This window comes from Tachypleus tridentatus, chromosome 9, assembly GCF_004210375.1.
Source record: "Tachypleus tridentatus isolate NWPU-2018 chromosome 9, ASM421037v1, whole genome shotgun sequence".
NCBI lineage: Eukaryota > Metazoa > Arthropoda > Merostomata > Xiphosura > Limulidae > Tachypleus > Tachypleus tridentatus.
In genome coordinates, this window is record NC_134833.1 from 50,346,436 (window position 1) to 50,366,022 (window position 19,587).

At 33.7% G+C, this 19,587-nt stretch overlaps 2 long non-coding RNA genes across 6 annotated transcripts in view; one reads left to right on the forward strand and one right to left on the reverse strand.

Moving 5' to 3' along the window:
• Window positions 1–1,053: 1,053 nt before the first annotated feature.
• LOC143225221 (uncharacterized) overlaps window positions 1,054–19,587 on the forward strand; it is a 68,738-nt gene continuing 50,204 nt past the window's right edge. For all 5 annotated transcript variants that reach the window (XR_013013694.1, XR_013013692.1, XR_013013699.1 and 2 more), the window contains exon 1: window positions 1,054–1,268. This is a non-coding gene — a long non-coding RNA (uncharacterized LOC143225221). The remainder of the gene's footprint in view (window positions 1,269–19,587) is intronic.
• On the reverse strand, window positions 16,323–18,485 carry LOC143225223 (uncharacterized). The gene is made up of 2 exons (XR_013013700.1): window positions 18,203–18,485; window positions 16,323–17,612 (listed from the first exon to the last, which is right to left on the reverse strand). It is a non-coding gene; the product is annotated as an uncharacterized LOC143225223 (long non-coding RNA).

A 19,587-nucleotide genomic window follows, 5' to 3' on the forward strand; every position in this document is an offset into this window, starting at 1 on the left:
GAGCAGAACTTGGTCATTTAGAGATATCGCTGTTTACTTTCCAAACATCAGAAGGATATCATTCACTCGCACTAAAAACATATAAACCCACTGCACTGCATACAAGTCAGTTTTGCAGGGTATAAGGCCTGGTCTGTTGATCATTGAAATAAAATAGTTACTGTTGTATATGTTTTTAGTTCCTCTGAATTGTAGAATTGGCTTTATTTTCTAATAATGATTGTTTTGTGATGCATTTTCAGTTGCACATCACAATAGTCTGATACTATTGAGAGAAAAGAAAATACATCGTATGTAAAGTAAAAATGTAGACATATTTTACAGCTTAGCTTCATCTTCATGATAAGTTGCTTGAAGATAACCATCTTGACCCATGTTCTGTATGTTGTTTACATATAATAACCTTCTTGACTCATGTTCTGTATGTTGTTTATATAGCTTCGTTATATTGTACAGCCATTTTGATATATGTGCGAGGAAAAATAACTATAGGAAATGGCCAGTTGTAAGTCACTGTAATAAATAAATAAAAGCACACAGCAATACGTGAACATAACACAGATCTACTGTATATTTCCGTAGTACATGACGGGGAATAGCAAAATCCAGTAGCAGCATAGAATGATGTTTGTACATGTTGCATGTATTTTATTTGATATTACCAGTCTAAAATGGCGTATATGTTGTACATATTTTAATTAATATTACAAACAGAAAATATCTCTTCTAGCTAAATTTGTTAAGCATTGTCTGTAATTGGTTTGGATATTTCGGTAGGCACTGTGAACAATTTGATGAGCAAGTTAACCTGAGTAGTGTAGATCCTCCTCGGAAAGATTGCTCCTTGTACAAACTCGCCTCAAAGATATGGACTCAGAGGATGACTCACAAAAAAAAATGTTAAGTCAACAGATGGCGCTATAATATCGATCAGACCAATTTTGAAAACTAATACTTTCCTAGAAAGTGTTTGACGTCATGGTGGAAAACCCAGAATATTTTGTTATGTCTGATGTGCACGACAGAAAAGCTGCATATAAGCGGCATCGACCAACGAATAGAGCCTGCCTGACACGCAACCTAATAACAGAGGCTGCAGATTGCTGGTGACGTGAAACACTGCGGCGCAGTCCACCATGCAATTTACCTACACGATACGTTACAGATGCTTGATATTGTCGAGATCTGTGCTCTGACATGCTAAAAGGGCAAGACGAAAAATGGAAGATTTGATTTAGAAATTATTGATACTCCACTAGAAGTATCAGGTGAGTGAATCACTTTAAACAGTACTCGTTTTCTTGTGTTTAATCAATGAAAATCTACTGAGCAACATTATTCGATTTTTCTTTCATTCACTGTTACATAAGAACCTCATGATGGACTTATGAGTGTATGAAGAACTGTAACTTTGCACGAATAAGTTATTGCGGTTTTTGTTCAAAGAATCAAGTTGGAATTACATATCTTTTATAAATATATATATATATGGTAGCCGAAACAAATACAGCACAGAAACACAAATTGTAGAGAACATAATAGCTAGCTTTAAAACGCTACATGTGTATTTTCATCAAAGTAACAAGAATAATATTAAATAAATAAATATGAATATTATCTGGCATTACTTCAACTTCAGATACTTTGAATTTACCTTAAGATTCTTGAAAAACATTACCAAGAAAAATTAGGATAAACTCTTGCTCGTACGAAACGTTTTCGTTGTTGTTGTATTTTATATTTGAATGCACAAAGATTATAAATTGTAAAAGTATGCTATGTATTTAAAATAATTAAATCACGTGCACGTTAGTGACTACCTAAACTACTTATGCAAGCTAGTTATACAGAGTTTTGAAATAAATTAATGACAGTAGTGGCTGTCTCACGGACTTGCAGATTAAACGTAATCGGATTAAACCTATTCTACAACATACAATACCAAATCCAGCAACTCATTCAAAACCAGGGTTTGGGAAGCAAATAGTAAAACTCATTCTACTGTTACTCTATGTGTATATAAACAAGTGAAGAAATTTACACACAAACTTATGTATATAAACTAATAAGAATCATGTGTTTGGCTCAGAAACTAAATACATGGACTTTCGAAAGATAACAATAGTGTTTCCATCTCAGAAAATTGTTTAAGAAAAGTAGGTTGAAAATTATATCAATAAAATTACGTTCATTGGTCAGTTTCTCACAAGAAAAACTGTTTCACCTTCTGTTATCATTCAGCAATTGTTTCTTGTACGAACAATTATTTCCCTTATTTTCAGATAGACAATTCCTTGTTCAATAGTACCAACAGTGTTTATTATTTTTATATTAAAAGCCTTTTGATAGATGACTTGTTGTTCAAAAATCCTTTAGACTCTCGGCTATGCATAAGTGCATTAAATGTCAAAAACAAAACTGGAAACAAGCCAACACGCCATCTGATATCGAGTTCCGAAAGTTTCCTTGTCTAGTCTACATTATTTGTTCTCCAATGCATACACCATCATAAAGTGAAGGTCAGACACTCATTTGTAGAAAAGGGTTCACGCCTTTTGTAGGTGACCCTCAACCGTAAAGCTATTTCGCAATTACAACGTCACTGGGATGCATAAAACCTTGGTAAAAAAAATGCATAGTTACTACCGTAACATAATTTTTTTTTCTCCACTGGAAATTTGTGATAAAACTGAAAATCACAACGGTAAATTATAGGCTGGGCGAATCAACAGAAACAAAGCTGTAATTTTGAAAAACTGAAAACTGGAGTTAAACATTATGTAGGCATGCATGAACGTAGATAATTTGTTTCTATTTTTAACTAAATGTGTCGAGTGTATGATGGAGGTTTTTAAAATAATTTTCCCCTATCTTATGAAGTGCTGCATACAAGCACTTGATAAATTCTGACAGATGAGATTAGTTACTGTTAATCCTCTTATAATCATGTTGGCTGTTTACTTACAAGTTGCTCTGGACAGGTTTCCCTAAGTTCAAGGCAAACATATTATATACATTCTAATGACGTTTTCTCTTGTAAAATTTTGTTAAAAGAACTAATGCTTTTTTTTTTTACAGAAAACTCGTAAATTATATTAAAGTAACGTATCTATTAAAACATTATTTTATATGATTGCTAAATACATAATGCTCAAATGTGCCTAAAGTGAAGATTTGCTTATTGTTTCAGTTAGTTATACTTATTAGATGGATCAAAGTAAAAATTATATGTTCTGTGAAGTATTATACCTATTGCAACTATTATGGTTTATAGCATGAATAACACCTCAGTCTGCCTTTGTTCCTGTTCTAAGAGCTATTAAATGTGGCACGAGTTCTCATAACTCATTCTACCTATTGATTGTCTAATGTCACTTGTACTGATTTTTATTGTTTTCTGATATAAAATATGCTTTTTAACTACATGTATGTAAATTTGTTACAGATATTTATAACATTCTTTTAAGTGCATTGAAATTAATGGAAACAAAATTTAGGATGTATTTTGAATCAAACAAAAGTTAAAACATAGTTAGCTGTTTCATTTTCGATCAATGGTCAAGGTTCGAAAATTGTTTACAGGTTTCTGTGCATTTGTTGCTTTGGTTTAGACCAATGTTACCATTCAGAAGACGTTTAAAGTTCCTATGTATTACCTGCTTCTCTTTAGACCAATAGTCAAAGTTTAGAAACTGTTTGCAAGTTCCTATGCATTTACTACCTTCTTTTATATAAAATATTATATTTATAGTTTCAGGTACTGTCAGCCTATTTTTTATGTTATGCTTCGAGCAGCCATTACAATGTCAGTATTAATACTGCATTCTAGACCATCTGGTTTTTCAAGGCTGTTCTTGATACGGAAGTGAATATTCACAAGTTTTAAAACTCTATACCTTCTATCTACCAATGGCTTGTTTTACAAATAAACAATTATCTGTTCACAGTTAACCATAAAGTATATACAGTATGTAACGACCGTATGGAATGTTGATCAGACCAGGTTTGATTTTAATGTAATTAAATAGTGATTAAACAATGATTGACCTTCGTTTCAACTAAGAATTAGTCAGTACACTTTTTATGTTACAACTAATAAGGTTCTACACTGAATTTAAAGTATCACACCTGTTCTCTAACAAATCCAAAATCAAAATACTAATGTAACACTTCTAAGAGCTATGAGTCTCAAACTACGAGAGATAAAAGCCATAAGATGTTTGCCACTCCAGTACAATAATATTTCACCTTGTAACACAGCCAGCCAAATTGGAAGTTGAGAGAAAAAAAAAGGTTAACCTATTCCGGTCAAACAAGTTAGTGCCGTGACTCAAAACAATTCATCTTTAGACATAACGAGCCAACAAGCGGGCAGACCATCATACATTATATATGAATACAGGTGTAAAGTTTACGTGTGTAGCGGTCAGACCATCATACGTTATAAGTTGCTACAAGTGTAAAGCTTACAAGTTTATAACATGTTGTTAATAGTGATATGTTCAGCTTAAGCCGAAATAAAGTTAACTATTTTGCGTTTTTAGCTGATATCTTTAAGTCGGAGGGTAAATTTAATCACATTACTTTGTTTGTTATCCTTTCTCCTGATAATCATTTAACCCTTGATCCAGGCTTCGAAACCTCTTTAAAATAATAATATAAAAAGTTTTGTTGTGACTTCTCTGTGGAGATAGTGGTTACAGAGATTTACTCTTTCCCCAACGCTAACCACTCTGGTCGAGGCTGTCCACGATTCTTGAACATACCCTATTTGTAGATAGACGTGCTTATCTTAGGTAGTTTGGCATTTTTATTAATACCAGTAATTCTTCTCTAGACTCTTTTTACGACTTGCCTTCTATACAACTGGTATACCGTCATGACTGCATCCACATCTGCACTTGTAGCAAGTCTAGCATAAAATTATCACGTATTCCATATATGTTTTGAATGTGATGTTTCAGGTATCTACACTCCCAGATATGTGTACTCCTGGCAATAAAGCTGTTGGTTGTCCTTCCAGTTCTAAAGATAACCTATTACAATATCATCATGCAAAACAAATCATCTTATTTCTTTTCAACTTTTGGGTTGATGAACAACATTGGATTCATCGTGCAGTACATATTCAGAAAAATGTGCAAGAGAGTTGAGAAAATAGCGTACGAGTTCTGGTTAAACTAGTTACATCAATTTCAACATTAATTTTTAGTTCTTTTCCATGTGGAGTTTGTTTTGGCCAAAAGTTTTAATCATTCTTCAACAAAACGTTTCTATTTGTAGAAAATGCTGTTTACATTATAGTAACATAACATCAAACTTATTTTTGGTATATACTGAGTAATAAAGAGGAAAAACTTGTAACTTTAAAGTGCATGATAATATCATGCCTAGTTTTTTGATTTGTAACTTCCTTTACATATAAGTAACATGTGGAAACGCTAAATACGTAGACTTCTGTTTTAATTAAGTAACAGGCGAGGATTCAGTGCTGCTGTTACAACGAAACAACGTGTATATTAACAATCCAGTGGTCTTTAATTTCCTCAGAAACTGATGTTAATTATTATCAATGGCGATTTTCTCGTGAGTGATTATTATAAAGCTTTTTGTTCTGTTTCGGAAAAACCGGAAATCCATCCTCTGTATGCACGAAAATTTTGAAAAAAAAGAATAGAAAGAAAGAAATCTTGATGTGTTGGTAACGCCAACCACCTGTTCATTTTAACTCGTAGAGTAAACGTAGGCACGAGATAACTTCCGCTTTGTCTGCCTAGAACTTTTATTTGATTTGCACTAAAGAAAAGAAAAACTTCCTTTACAGCAAGGTTGAATACACTGCAAATAATTACTGTGAATGATAAAGTAGAATTTAATTCGTAGTGTTTGTTTGTTTTTGAATTTCACGCAAAACTACACGATGGCTATCCCTAGTTTAGTAGTGTAAAACCAGAGGGAAAGCAGCTAGCAATCACCATCCACCGTCAACTCTTGGGCTACTCTTTTACCAACAAATTATGTGATTTGCCATCATATTATAACGCTCCCACGGCTGAAAGAACAGACATGTTTGGTGTGACTGGGATTCGATCCCGTGCCCCTCAGATTGCGAGTGGGCCTAATTTGGAGTGCACAATCGTAGAAACGTTAAGGCTTAACTATATTCTAATTTACTTAAAATGATAAAATAATTAAAAAACACATTAATGTAGAAAGAAAATTCCTTAGATCTGCTGTGTGAACTTAATTCAAATATCAAAAATCAGAAAAGCTAAAAACACAAGCAAACGTCAACAAAGACTTTTTTTTTTTTTTTACTGTTAAAAGTGACGGTTCGAGCAGAGGCGTCTTCAGTTGTTGATCTAGCACAATAAGTTATGAAGAAAGTATAACCAGTACACATAAGCCATGAAACTAACCTGATCGGTTACATTTGACACGTGATGTTGTTGTTTTTTTCTTCCCTAAAACGTGAAAAAAAAATATTTATAATCAATTTAATAATAATTCTATGATAATTTGTCATATACAGTACAGCACTAAGAAACATTTATTTCTGTAAAGTAAATCAACTATTCAGATAGAGCATTATTGATGCTGCTTCAAAAACTTTAATTAGAAAATATGTAGAAGGTATGATGATAATCTCATTTTTTCACATTTTTCAGCGCTAATTTTCACTCTTTGCATAATTGCAAAGCTAATATACATTCAAATAAAGTATTCTCTTGCAAGTAAACTCCCACACAGAATTTTTATCCAATTTAAGTAAAAGTGTCCGACATTTTGTTGTTTTTTGCGAGTCACTCCATCTTCCACGTGGCTCCTGGTAGATTTTGTTCATCAGACTTCCGAGAGCTCGTCTTTCTATTTGTATAACGTATTTTCAAAGCTCACAAAGCCGGACCTACTGTTCGTTTTATTTGTTAAAAATACTGTTTGTTTAATAGCTTTTACGGAAACATTTCACATTCAGAATCGTCATTAAGTTGTTTGTTTTTCTAAGAAATTTAGCGATTTTTCAATCTTTTTACTGAAGAATTTAGGCATTTTTTTTACATTAACGTTTAATCTCAGAATTTCTTACCTGTTAATAGAAATTAATGAACTATTAATTTATTATTGTTTAAGGAGACGTTATTACAAACATTTTTCACATTTTCATGACAGCAACTATTTATAGTGAACCTACACGTACTTTTCTGCCCCTGTATTCAAACTGCAGATTATAGTTTGTTTGTCTGTTTGAAATTAAGCACAAAGTTACACATTGGTCTACCTGCTCTCTGCTTACGACGGGTATCGAAACCCGGTTTCTAGCGATGTGAACCCGCAGAAATACTGATGTGTTATTGTGGGACGATACCCACAATTAAAAAAGTAGAAACGCTTACTGATAGTAACCATTGTAACAATGAACACAAACATGCTCTACTAGACAGCAACCATTGTAACAATGAACACAAACACGCTCTACTACTTACGTAGTCGTTTGGTATTTTAAACTGTAAATGTTTTTTTTAGCCCATGTCAAAGTATTTTGAGTAGTTTATCATCAGAATAACATTTAACACTTTTCCTGGAGAAAGGCTAAGATAATATTGTTAGGAAATCACTAACTTTGAGAAACTCAGTCATGTTCCTTTCTATGGATACAAAGATTGTGTGTATTAAGTTTCATAGTCCTCACTCACACTGGAGCAAGGAACCACTAAAAACAGCTGTTATTAAATCGGTTTTACGTGAGACAGCTTTAGAGAAAGATGCTTTGTGTAATTTGGAATAACTGTTAACATAGTATTACGGTGAAAAACAACATAATAAGCTGTATTTAAATTTGAAATATTTGCAAAATTCGTCAAACGAAGGGGATTAATCTGCGGGTTATGGCATCTTAACATGTCAAAAACAAATGTTAATTCAACAATTTTGTTAAAACAGTTGTAGTTTCCTTAGAAATCGTCAACTGTCTTTGTTATTCATTCAATGCAACCTTCTCTTTTTTTTTCCGGAAAACAGTTTGATTCAGGTTTTGAAAAAGTCCTAGTTTTACTCATAAATGTGCCCGAAAACATTACGTGGCTTTAGTCTAAATGCCTCATTGTTCTCCTTGTTGTTGAATATCTCTCCTATAATTTGAACACGGTACAAATATATTGGGGAAGTTAGTAAATGTTGCTGCATGTTCCTGTTTTCCATTAGAAACCTTACCTTAATATTAACGACTAAAGTTACAACCGTGGGTTGAAAGTAAAGGAAGCAATATAAAGCCAGTCTAGATAGTTCTGTTCTAACGAAAGGTCTCCGTTTCCGTAAATATATCGATTTCCGCAAACGAATGCTCTTTCCAAATATCGCAGAATATTAGCGGTTCGACAATAACATAAGTTGTGATTATGATTGTTGTTTTTTTTGTTTGTTTGTTTTGAATTTCTCGCAAAGCTGCATGAGGGCTATCTGCGCTAGCTGTCCCTAAGTTAGCAGCAAAACACTAGAGAGAAGGCAGCTAGTCATCATTATCCATCGCCAACTCTTGGACTACTCTTTTATCAATAAATAGTGGGATTTATCGTCACATTATAACACCCCTACAGCTGAAAGGGCAAGCATGTTTGGTATGACGGGGATTCGAATCCTTGACCCTCGGATTACTAGTCGAATGCCTTAACCACCTGGCCATGCCGGTGAAGGTCGGAAGAAGTCTTGCAACATCTTACAACAGGAATGACATGAATACATTCTTTACAGGGTATCCAGCAGAACAATAAATAGAAGACTGACCAAACAAGGTTATTTTACAAAAGAATTATCTACAAACCAATGTTAACAAGAATATGTCGCCTTAACCGTGTTACTTAGCCAAGACATCATGCCAACTTACAGGTAGGACAGTCATGGCATGTCATCTTTTCAGATTAGTCCTGTTTCCGGCTTGTTAAAGCTGATTGCAGGAATAGTGTTTGCAATTTGCCTAGAGAACAGCCTCCCAGTGGCACAGCGACGTATGTGCGGAGTCACACGGCTAGAAAGCCGGTTTCGATACCCGTGGTAGAGAGAGCAAAGATAGCCCATTATGTAGTTTTGTGCTTAATTCAAAACAATCAATCAACCAGTTAGCCTAGAGAAAGGATATTTTGTCAGTATATACATTTTGGTAATGTTCTGTTGTGATAGGTCAAACGCTGCATCTTTCTACAGATGTCTAATAAACTTTTTTGCTGTTCTAATCAATCGTTCATGATATCCATAGAACCTGGCACATTATACAAATGACTTGTGTAGATGTTTAACATTTCTCAATTTGACAGCGTTAAGTGCATTTGTATTCCATATTAATAATAATGATCCATTTGTACAAAGTATGCAAACATTTTAGCCGATATTGTATGAAAACAACTAAGAAACAAGGGGTGGGTGAGCTGAGATTAAAGAATAAAAACTGTTTATATTTGGTTCCGGTATCTTTAATGTGACATTAAAATTGGTTGGTACTATATAATCTGATCGTTTCCAAACATTATGCTACAATATAACTATTTCTAATATAAGTAAAAGATATTTAGTTTTATTCAAACAAATTTCACTGGCATCAAGAAACTGATCATAATAAACAAAATAATTTCTTTAGTACTTTTCATTTTAACCAACACCAACGTGGACTATGTTGTAGTAATTAACTTTATATTTTAAAAGCTTGTTCACACTACCTGCTGGGAAAAGCTGTAGCAACACCCACTCAACAGGACTAGTGTAGCCACAGCAGTTACCAATCGCAGCTGGAAATCACTTTTGTCAATTTAACTCGCACATGCAAGCACATAAAAAAAACAGCAAAGAAGCCGCTGAACCAGAATTAATGGTCGAGTTAACCATTAAAGAGTAAACTTTCTTGTGATTAACATGAAAGGATCAACGGTAACACCTTGATACCATGACCTCGTTTTTAAGGCTTGTTTTCTGAGGCTACATTGTAGCTGACTGAGAATTAAACATTCATCGAATGAAATGTCGTATTGTATTGCTCTGTTGTCGTAACAAAACAGGCGTCTCAGACCTCACTTTTTGCTAATTAATCTCTTTGTAAAAAATAAAAATACATTAATAAACTGTGTGTAACTTTTATAATTTGTTTTTAGATTACGAGTTTAACGATAAAGCATCGTTTATGTTTCGTTGATTTTTATATCACCTTCTGAAATTCAGCCTTAAAATTATCGTGAAAGTTAGGTTTCAAGAAAAGATAAATCCACACAGTTCTGTACTCTCAGAACTTCTCTTTGTTTTGGTTTAACGTTGTTGGTATGAAATGTTTTTGATAACAGACATTTGGTAAAGTAGAATATGTAATTATTTTTAAAAAGTCAGTTTCGATTTGAGATTTTATGTTTTAACATTTCAATATATATTTTATACGCAGAAGTGGTTGACTTTAAAACATATTTATTAACAAAAAATAATATTTAGAAATTATGAATAAAATAATATGGTTCAAGAAAAAGAGTTTATCTTTAAAAAATACTAATAACAGCCAAAATAACGAGATAAATCAACAATTATCGTTGTAGCGCCATCTATGGTTGCAATATAAATTCTGCCTTCATTCTTTCTCGAATAAAATAAATATTTTGAGTAATTTAATTTTCTGACACTTCCATATTAAGCTTATTTTATAAAGTTTCTTTTAAGAATGAAAATAGTCTATATTATGATAGATGTGTTTTGAAACCGAAGAAAAACTTGACATTCTTCAGGATGTTCTGATTTCTAATTTTTTTTTGTAAAAACTATAGTATGTTGTTGTTGTTTTGAATTAAGTACAAAGCTACTAAAGGGGCTATCTGTACTCTGCTCACCACGGGTATCGAAACCCGGTTTTTAGCGTTGTAAGTCCTCAGACATACCGCGAAGCCACTGGGAGCACTATAGTGGGAGAGAAACACATTAGAATATTTACTGCCTATAAATGTAGTTGTAATGCGATAAGTACCTTAGACTTACCAGTTTAAAGTTATAGTGAAAAACAAACGATATAAAGGTTTTTGTTGCCCTTTTTCGGTAAAGACGGTGAAGTGCAGCTTTTCTGTATGACCTACCAAATTGTTTGGTATTAAAACCATTTTTATAAAAAACGTAATATTATTTGAGACTCCTAGCTGTATAACTATGTATTCTAGATGAACAATTAATCAACATATACAAGCAAACGTATTTAGCTCAAGCCCTCGTATAGTTTTGATTTGTTTGTTATTAAGCGCAAATCTATGAAATGGGTTAACTGTGATCTGTTAATCGTTATAAGCTCTCAGTCGTACCGCTGAGCCAACGAAAACATCATTATATAATTCTCAACGATAGCGCTAAAACTCGGATTTTGATACCACGGCGGAAAGAGCACAAATAGCCCATTAGAAACATAAATTTGGAACTTCTGTCATTTTGAAGCTTCTTTGTTTTGCTATTAAAATTGTTAGTACATAGTAATAAACCATTTGTAATTAATGTTGTCTATTTTCACTATTACTAGCATGTACTAGAGTTTGCTGTCTATATGTCTTTTTACCAGGAAGATATATTGTCACATTTTATAATTAGCTTCAATCTTTGAGTTGACTTTATTATTCGTATTATAATCACAAATGAAATCATCTTGAAAAAAGGCCATGAATCAAACTTTTAATGTTACAAGAAAATGTGTCACAAGTTTATCACGAAGCTGTGTGCTCATTTAAGTAAGTGTTTATCGAATATCAAAGTAGTGACAGAACTTAGATTCCAAGATGTTTAATGTTTTATAGTAATCTCTAGTAAAATATTTTTTTTTAATTTTGCGCAAAGCTACTCGAGGGCTATCTGCGCTAGCCGTCCCTAATTTTGCAGTGTAATACTAAAGGGAAGGTAGCTAGTCATCACCACCCACCGCCAACTCTTGTGTTACTCTTTTACCAATGAATATTGGGATTGACCGTCACATTATAACGCCACCACAGCTGAAAGGGCAAGCATGTTTGGTGCGACGGGGATTCGAACTCGCGACTATCATATTACGAGTCGAACGCCTTAACAAACCTGGCCAAATAAAATAAGTAAATAAGCTGTACTGAACACTAAAACATTTTTGGTGATGTGTATGATACTTCGAATTATATGATTCATTGGATTTATAAAATTTATATATTAGTATTTCGCACTTTTGGCACAACTGCTAAAGCCACTTGCCCTAATTCTGAACAACTGACCAAAAAGATAGCACCCACTCAGCATCACCCATCATCTACAGCAAGGGATTGGCATCATTCTTTCAGTGCACCATTAAAGTTACAACAAAGGTCGTAACAAACCAGAAACATGTTATATGCATTGTCAAACTGCTGAACTAAGTCAAAAAATCAATTAAAACTCTAAGGTGTAAGATGATAAACGAAGGTGAGTTTAAGTCGCCGTGTATGCTGCTCGCTTATATTTATTTATCAACTCCAAGAATCTGGCACAAAGAAGCAGAAGAGATAAAAGTTTTGATGTCTGTAGTAAGTTTGTTTTTTTCACGTTGAATTGAAAGTGTATTTCTCATTTATATTTAACTGCTATTGTTTGTGAATACATTACTTATTTGTACATTTAGGTTTAATTATCACGATTCTTAAGTTTCCGGTCCAGGTTCACTTTGGTCAAAATAATGTAAACATTTCAGATCACATTTAAAGAAAGGATATAGAGTCTTGTCACAGATTTCTGTCACTTTACTTTCCAAAAGCCCCCAGTGGCCCAGGGGTAAGCCTGAAGGCTTAGAACGCTAAAATCTGGATTTCAGTATTCCTCGGCAGAGCTTTAACTATGGTAAAGTTAGAGGGACAATTGCTTAGAGCGCGACCGGAAGGTTAGCGCAATCCGAGCGCTAAACCTGTTATTTAATAATTTATTCAGAACTAGAGAGACTTTATGGCAAAGGAAAACTTACTGTTTGAACTTATCTTCCGAATTAAGTAAGATATCTTGCTCTATTTAATATATATAATATGATACTTACATTCCTACCTTTATTCCCTATTCTTCAATTACATCGTCTTATTCTTAACTTATAATATATATCATAATTACATTTATATTTACTAACGTTGTCATATTTCCCACCTCATTTAGCTGCACGCTCCTTTCGTAATATATATATTTAGGAAAAGAATAAATAGCGCTAGAGAAATAGCATATCCAGTATTTCGGCAATCCTAAATTTCTGTTGGATACCAAACATACTCAACATGCTAATCGGATTTTTACTGTCTCTGTCATTGCTATAAAATAAAGAAATGATTTAATTGCTAATTTTGTATTTGCTAAACCTAATAAAATGAAACTTTAATTTTCTTTAACAAAGAAAATAAAATGAATGGCCCGGCATGGCCAGGTAGGTTAAGGTGTTCGGCTCGTAATCTGAGGGTCGCGGGTTCGCATCCTCGTCGCACCAAACATGCTCGCCCTCCCAGCCGTGGGGTGTATAATGTGACGGTCAATCCCACTATTCGTTGGTAAAAGAGTAGCCCAAAAGTTGGTGGTGGGTGAAGATGATTAGCTGCCTTCCCTCTAGTTTTACACTGCTAAATCAGGGACGGCTAGCACAGATAGCCCATTGTGTAGCTTTGTACTTAACTATAAACAAATAAACGTTATACTTTCTCTCCTCCATCATTTCTTCCCTCTACTAATTCTCCTATTTCTTTTCTTCCCCTACTTCTGCCATCTTTTCATCTTCGTACTTCCTTCTTTACTGCCATCTTTTCTTCTGTTTACCCCTCACCCTAGTCCTCCTTCTTCACTTCCTTTAAAATATATTGTTCTTCCTCATCCCGCATTCTTGCTCTCCACCTTCTAATTCATGAAAAACATTACACTACCTCTAGTAACTGAATATACTATATTACTTTAGGTAGAAGTTTGTAACCAAACAGTTGAATCAGTTCACGGTTTTATTTAACGAAGTATAGGGGCGCAATTCGTGAAACTAGCCCAAGGCGACAAACGAGTGACCACAGCTCTGTCTTTATTTACTCGCCATAAAAATACGACTTACTGAATTTTGGGTACAGGCACACTTATCTTCATATACCGTTTTCAAGTTTACAGTTTTTTACAGATTTATCTTATGATAGTAATTAGTCCATTTATAGATTGGAAAATCGACAACCTATTTTAGAAAATTTAAAACCCGTCAACTCTATTTGTATTAGCCTAAACAATAATGCACCTATAATGCTCATGATAAATAACAAGTTCCTCTTAATCTTTTCTTTCTTGCACACCAAATGTCATTGTGATTGCTTTACTTTCTAGTAAGAAACCTCTCTGTGCCTGTTTCGACTCTTCAGCTTCGATTGCTTTAGAAGGGATAAATTTTGTATTTAACAGGGAATGTAATAAGTTCTTGAATCAAATCGACAACATTGTCAATACGTAAAGTGTGACGTAAAACTGTAATTTCAAGGTTTTATTGCAAAACTTCATCTCCTCATAATTTGTTAATATTTCTATGGAATTACATTACTTTACATGGTTGAACTGGATCTCACTAGAGAAATATACTAATTAAAAAACTAACCCGTAGACAGTTTGAAAGTAAAAAATAGAAAGTTTTTCTTTTTGGTTTTGATGAATTTTTATCTATAAAATACTTCAATTTATTTTAAAAGATAAAATATCTTAGAAAATTCATTGTAAGTTGTATGTTTATAAGGAAAGTCTTCAGATATTCATTTCAAGACAAAAGTATCATTCAAACCTTTCTTTCATTTACGTGGCTTTAACTTATCTTATAAATAAAGAAGACATTCAGTAACCTACCGTCTTCTCAAACTTTACAAATTCAAGCTTATGAATAATCATCCAACGGTTTTGTTCAAAAGTTCTTATTAATGAATGGTTTTCAATGATCAATTTTAATTTTAATTTGACAAGACAAAATAGCTTCAATAGTAGTAATTAATATCACTACGACTATAAACCATTTATAAAGCTTCTTTAATTGTCTGATGGTTTAGAGTAAAGCCACAATAGACTACGTGCTGCGTCCACTACAAGGAATCGAATTTCGAATTTAGCGCTGTCTCACCGAGGAACCATATATAAAGCTTTAAAAATATTACATTATTTATTACAAAATATATCAAAGCTTGTATTTGGCTGAAGGAGCTGTAATTAGATAATGTTCACATGCAGACAATGTAGGCAAAAGATAAATAATAGGGATTGTCTGTATCCTGGTATTATTTTTATTTTCGAATTATTTCGTAAGAGATCTTTCAGTGAGAGGTGCTTCAAATATAAATTTTGAGGCTCAAGTTCCATGTACAAAACCATCTTGTTTTAAAATCTCAAGAGTGAGAAACACCCGTCAAGTTTAATAATTTAAGCTGGGCCCGGCATGGCCCGGTGGTTAACACACTCGACTCGTAATCCGAGGGGTCACGGGTCCAAATCCCCATCACACTAAACATGCTAGTTCTTTCAGCCATGGGTACGTTATAATGTGACGTTCAATCCCACTATTCGTTGGTAAAAAGAGTAGGCTGTGAGTAGTGATGACTAACTGCTTTCCCTCTAGTCTTACACCTCTAAATTAAGGACGGCTAGCGCAGATAGCCCTCGTGCAGCTTTGCGCGAATTTCAAAACAAACAATAATTTAACCATTGCATTAGGTAATTACGTAAAACCGTCGTGAACCAGTTGGTTTTGATTTATATTTGTTCGAAATCTCTAATTAGCTGGCCAAGCAATTTATCGTTAACTTGCATGTAAAAACATTAATCCATTATATCAATTCTCGCTCGTGTAAAAAACATTAACTCGCTATGTCGTTTCTTATTCACGTAAAAGCACTAATCCATTGTATCAGTTCTCGTGGGCCCGGCATGGCCAAGCGCGTAAGGCGTGCGACTCGTAATCCGAGGGTCGCGGGTTCACGCCTGCGTCGCGCTAAACATGCTCGCCCTCCCAGCCGTGGGGGTGTATAATGTGACGGTCAATCCCAGCTAGTGATGACTAGCTGCCTTCCCTCTAGTCTTACACTGCTAAATTAGGGATGGCTAGCACAGATAGCCCTCGAGTTGCTTTGTGCGAAATTCCAAACAAACAAACAAACAAAATCAGTTCTCGTTCATATACAGTCATTGTTTCGTTATATCCATCGTTGTTCATGTATAAAAACACTAACCAATGTGTAGAAATGAAACAAAGTCACGTTTTCTGGAATGCTTTTTGCACAAATCTCTTTATTCATAATCTGCAGAAGATGGTATATTGGCCATTGGTATAAAATACAAATAGATTCTCAGCGTAATCATATACTTTTATTTTTTAGAAAAATAGCATGATATTCACAATGCATGGCTGAGAAAAGAACCATACAACGATAAACCATTAAATTTATATTAAATCACAATTGGTTTTATTTTTTGTTGTTAATCTCAACGATAACATTGGGCTATCTATGTTCTGCCCACTTCAGACAGAGAAACCTACTGCTGAGCCACATGGGGTATCACAACTGGAATTGTACTTTGACTTATCCTAATCCTGGATTACAAAAGTTTCAAAATTGCAGTTATTAATTTTCAGAGAAACCCTTTCAAAACAGGACAAAAGAGAAGAAATATTATAATTTTCCTCTCATCCGGTAGAAGCTATAACTTCGCATTGATTAATTTTAAAACTGGTATAAAATAAATGATTATTACTTATTCTATAGTTATGCAGTCTATGGAATTATAAAGAAAGCTTTATTAAAGGTGAAGATTCCTTACGCAATACCATCTGCAGTTCATCAGGGATAATGTAGTCTACTAAAATATTAAATTCATATATATATATATATATACATGAAATTCATGGCTCATACCTTGGTCTGAATTATTATACGTTTATAAAATAACTTTAGAAACTATGGTAGACAACGACTAAACGGGCGAAGTATAACGTGTTACCTGAGATAATAAGTGAAGTATCCACATCACAAAAAAGACTTACTATAACGTTCCATCACATGTATTACACACTAACACTAGAAACTGTTGGCACCATAGAGGGTTTTATACAGGGTAACTAACGGATGTTGTTATCGGAAACCAAGGTCCAAGTCTTAGCGCAATGTTTATATGACCATACTAAGTTATCCCACAACTGCTTGGAAGTAGCTGTGCAGGTAGCTAGTGCTGTTGACTGGAAGTCCTCCTTCTGGTTAGCTGTTTTACATTAGTGATGGCTAAAGCTGGCTCTTCAGGTGTCCGACCTGACCGGTAGCATAAGGTGCTGTTTGAGTTGAAAGTAACAATTGTGTTTCCACAACAGGCGGTTGCCGTCCATTCAGTCAAGTTTCATCAGATAATTACATATTTATTAAACATTTCGAAATACGCTCATTCCATCTTTATTTGTCTGGGAATATGCTAAAGATGGAGAGCGTAATTAGTCTTTCTTTCGTCATTTCTTGGTTAATTTTCTTATCACAAAACTAATAAAAATTAGGGTTTCGAAATGAAACTACTTCTCATCCATGCAGGATTTCATTTAAAGCTGAGGTATCAGAATGTTGCCACTCGCGTCGTGATGTTCGTTGTTATTCAGTTGGCTGAAAGATAAATAGTACTAAATGTTATTTTTGGCAGTAATTGTTAGTTTCGAAACACCAAAGAACGCGAAAGTTTAAATGCACCAAAAATGTCGCCATATTGTGATTTTATTTCCCTTGCCAAGGTAAACAAATGGATCATAAATTGCCCGTGTAAGACAGTATAAATATTCTCCTAAATTATTTATTTTATCAAATATGTATTTTGCTTCATTCATATTCTGTATTCATGATTCTATGCTGGCGTATTCATAATCATGTTCTCTCACAAAATAAACTCAACAATGTTTGATTGAAATAACTCAGCTTTTAATAGTATTGTTATGACTCATATTTCTGCCTCTTTCAACAACCAGTTCTTATGAGAAAGCAAACACACCTACATCAAGGATTATGTGAATTTATATATTCAAGTGTAAACTAAGACAAGGAATCATATTTGAAAAAGAAAACTTAAACTTCGCAATAAATACTCGCCTTGTGGAAATCCACTTAATTTGCTATAAAAAACATACTAAAAATTACAAACTCTCAAACCATTTAAAAACTTCATACTACGTAACATTAGTAATAGCTTTGTGGAGACTCACCTACCCGCTGTACGAACAAACTAAACCGTTTCTCCTGTCTGTAAAAATACGCCTAATGTTGCTACTCTGTCATCATCTGCCTTTTATGAAAATATCAAAGAATTTCTTCAGTAACTTCTTAGGAACTCTGTTTTTATCAGTTCGACCAGTAGGCAAATTTTCATATAATAAGAATATGTTTGTTTAGACTTGTTTGTTAAGCTCTTGTATTTTCTGTAAATTCACGTATCATATATGGTTACTATGACATAAGGGAAGGCGCATACAACTTAAAAGAACGAATTGTTTTACTGAAGTTTTTTTTTTTGGGGGGGGGGGTTTCGGCGGGGGGAGAAAGTTTCTATAGTTAAAAATTAAAAGAATGACCATTTTATTTCTTCCAATAATACGTACACCATGTATTTTCTATCACGTGTAGGAAATACAATAAGTGTATTTCTTATAGTGTTTTATTTAGTTTGTCCCAATATGTACTTCTTATTGTGTCACCTTTAATTTAGTCCAGTTGTTGATATTTTGCTATAGATCTGGAAAAAATCGCTTTAAAAATTCAAAATAATTAAGTAAAGTGCCGAAGAATCAATATCCGGGAGGGGCTAATATATTTAGATTGTTATTTATCTTTATAGAATTTTTAAATTTATTTCTTATTACTCATTTTCAAGAACGGATGAGAAGGCACTACAAATGGGCGGTTTATAATACTTTATAAAGATTTTTCTAAGAGTAACTGGAAAGTTAAATTTTAAAAAAAGACATTAAAATATTAACATGTTAAAGTGTGTTCTAGTTTCATTTACTCCACAATCTCGATGAAACAAGAAAGATATTTGAACAAATGATTAAAAGAAAATGCGATAAAATCAATGGTGATCTCGCTAAGTAGTTAAGTTGATAAGTCAAAATATGTACAACTTCTACATTACTCCTTATCAGAGATTTATAAAATTTAAATTTAAATTAAAAAAATATAATCTTGACTATGGTGATGTAATATTTAGTTTTTATTCTTTGCTTATAACATTTGGTTTGGTTTGTTTTGAATTTCGCGCAAAGCTACACGAGAGCTATCTGCGTTAGCCGTCCCTAATTTAACACTGTAAAAGTAAAAGAAAAGCAGCTAGTCATCACCACCCACCGCCGAGTCTTTTCTTTTACCAACGAATAGTGGGATTGATGGTCACTTTATAACACCCTCACAGCTGAAAGGGCGAGCATGTTTGGTGTGATGGGAATTCGAACCCGCGCCCCTCAGATTACGAGTTGAGTGCCTTAACCACCTGGCCATGCCGGGCCCACTTACAACATTTGCACTTAACATAGTTCTGAAAGTGCACTAGACGGTATCTAACAAAATTAGCAAAAAACTATATTGTTTGTGTTGT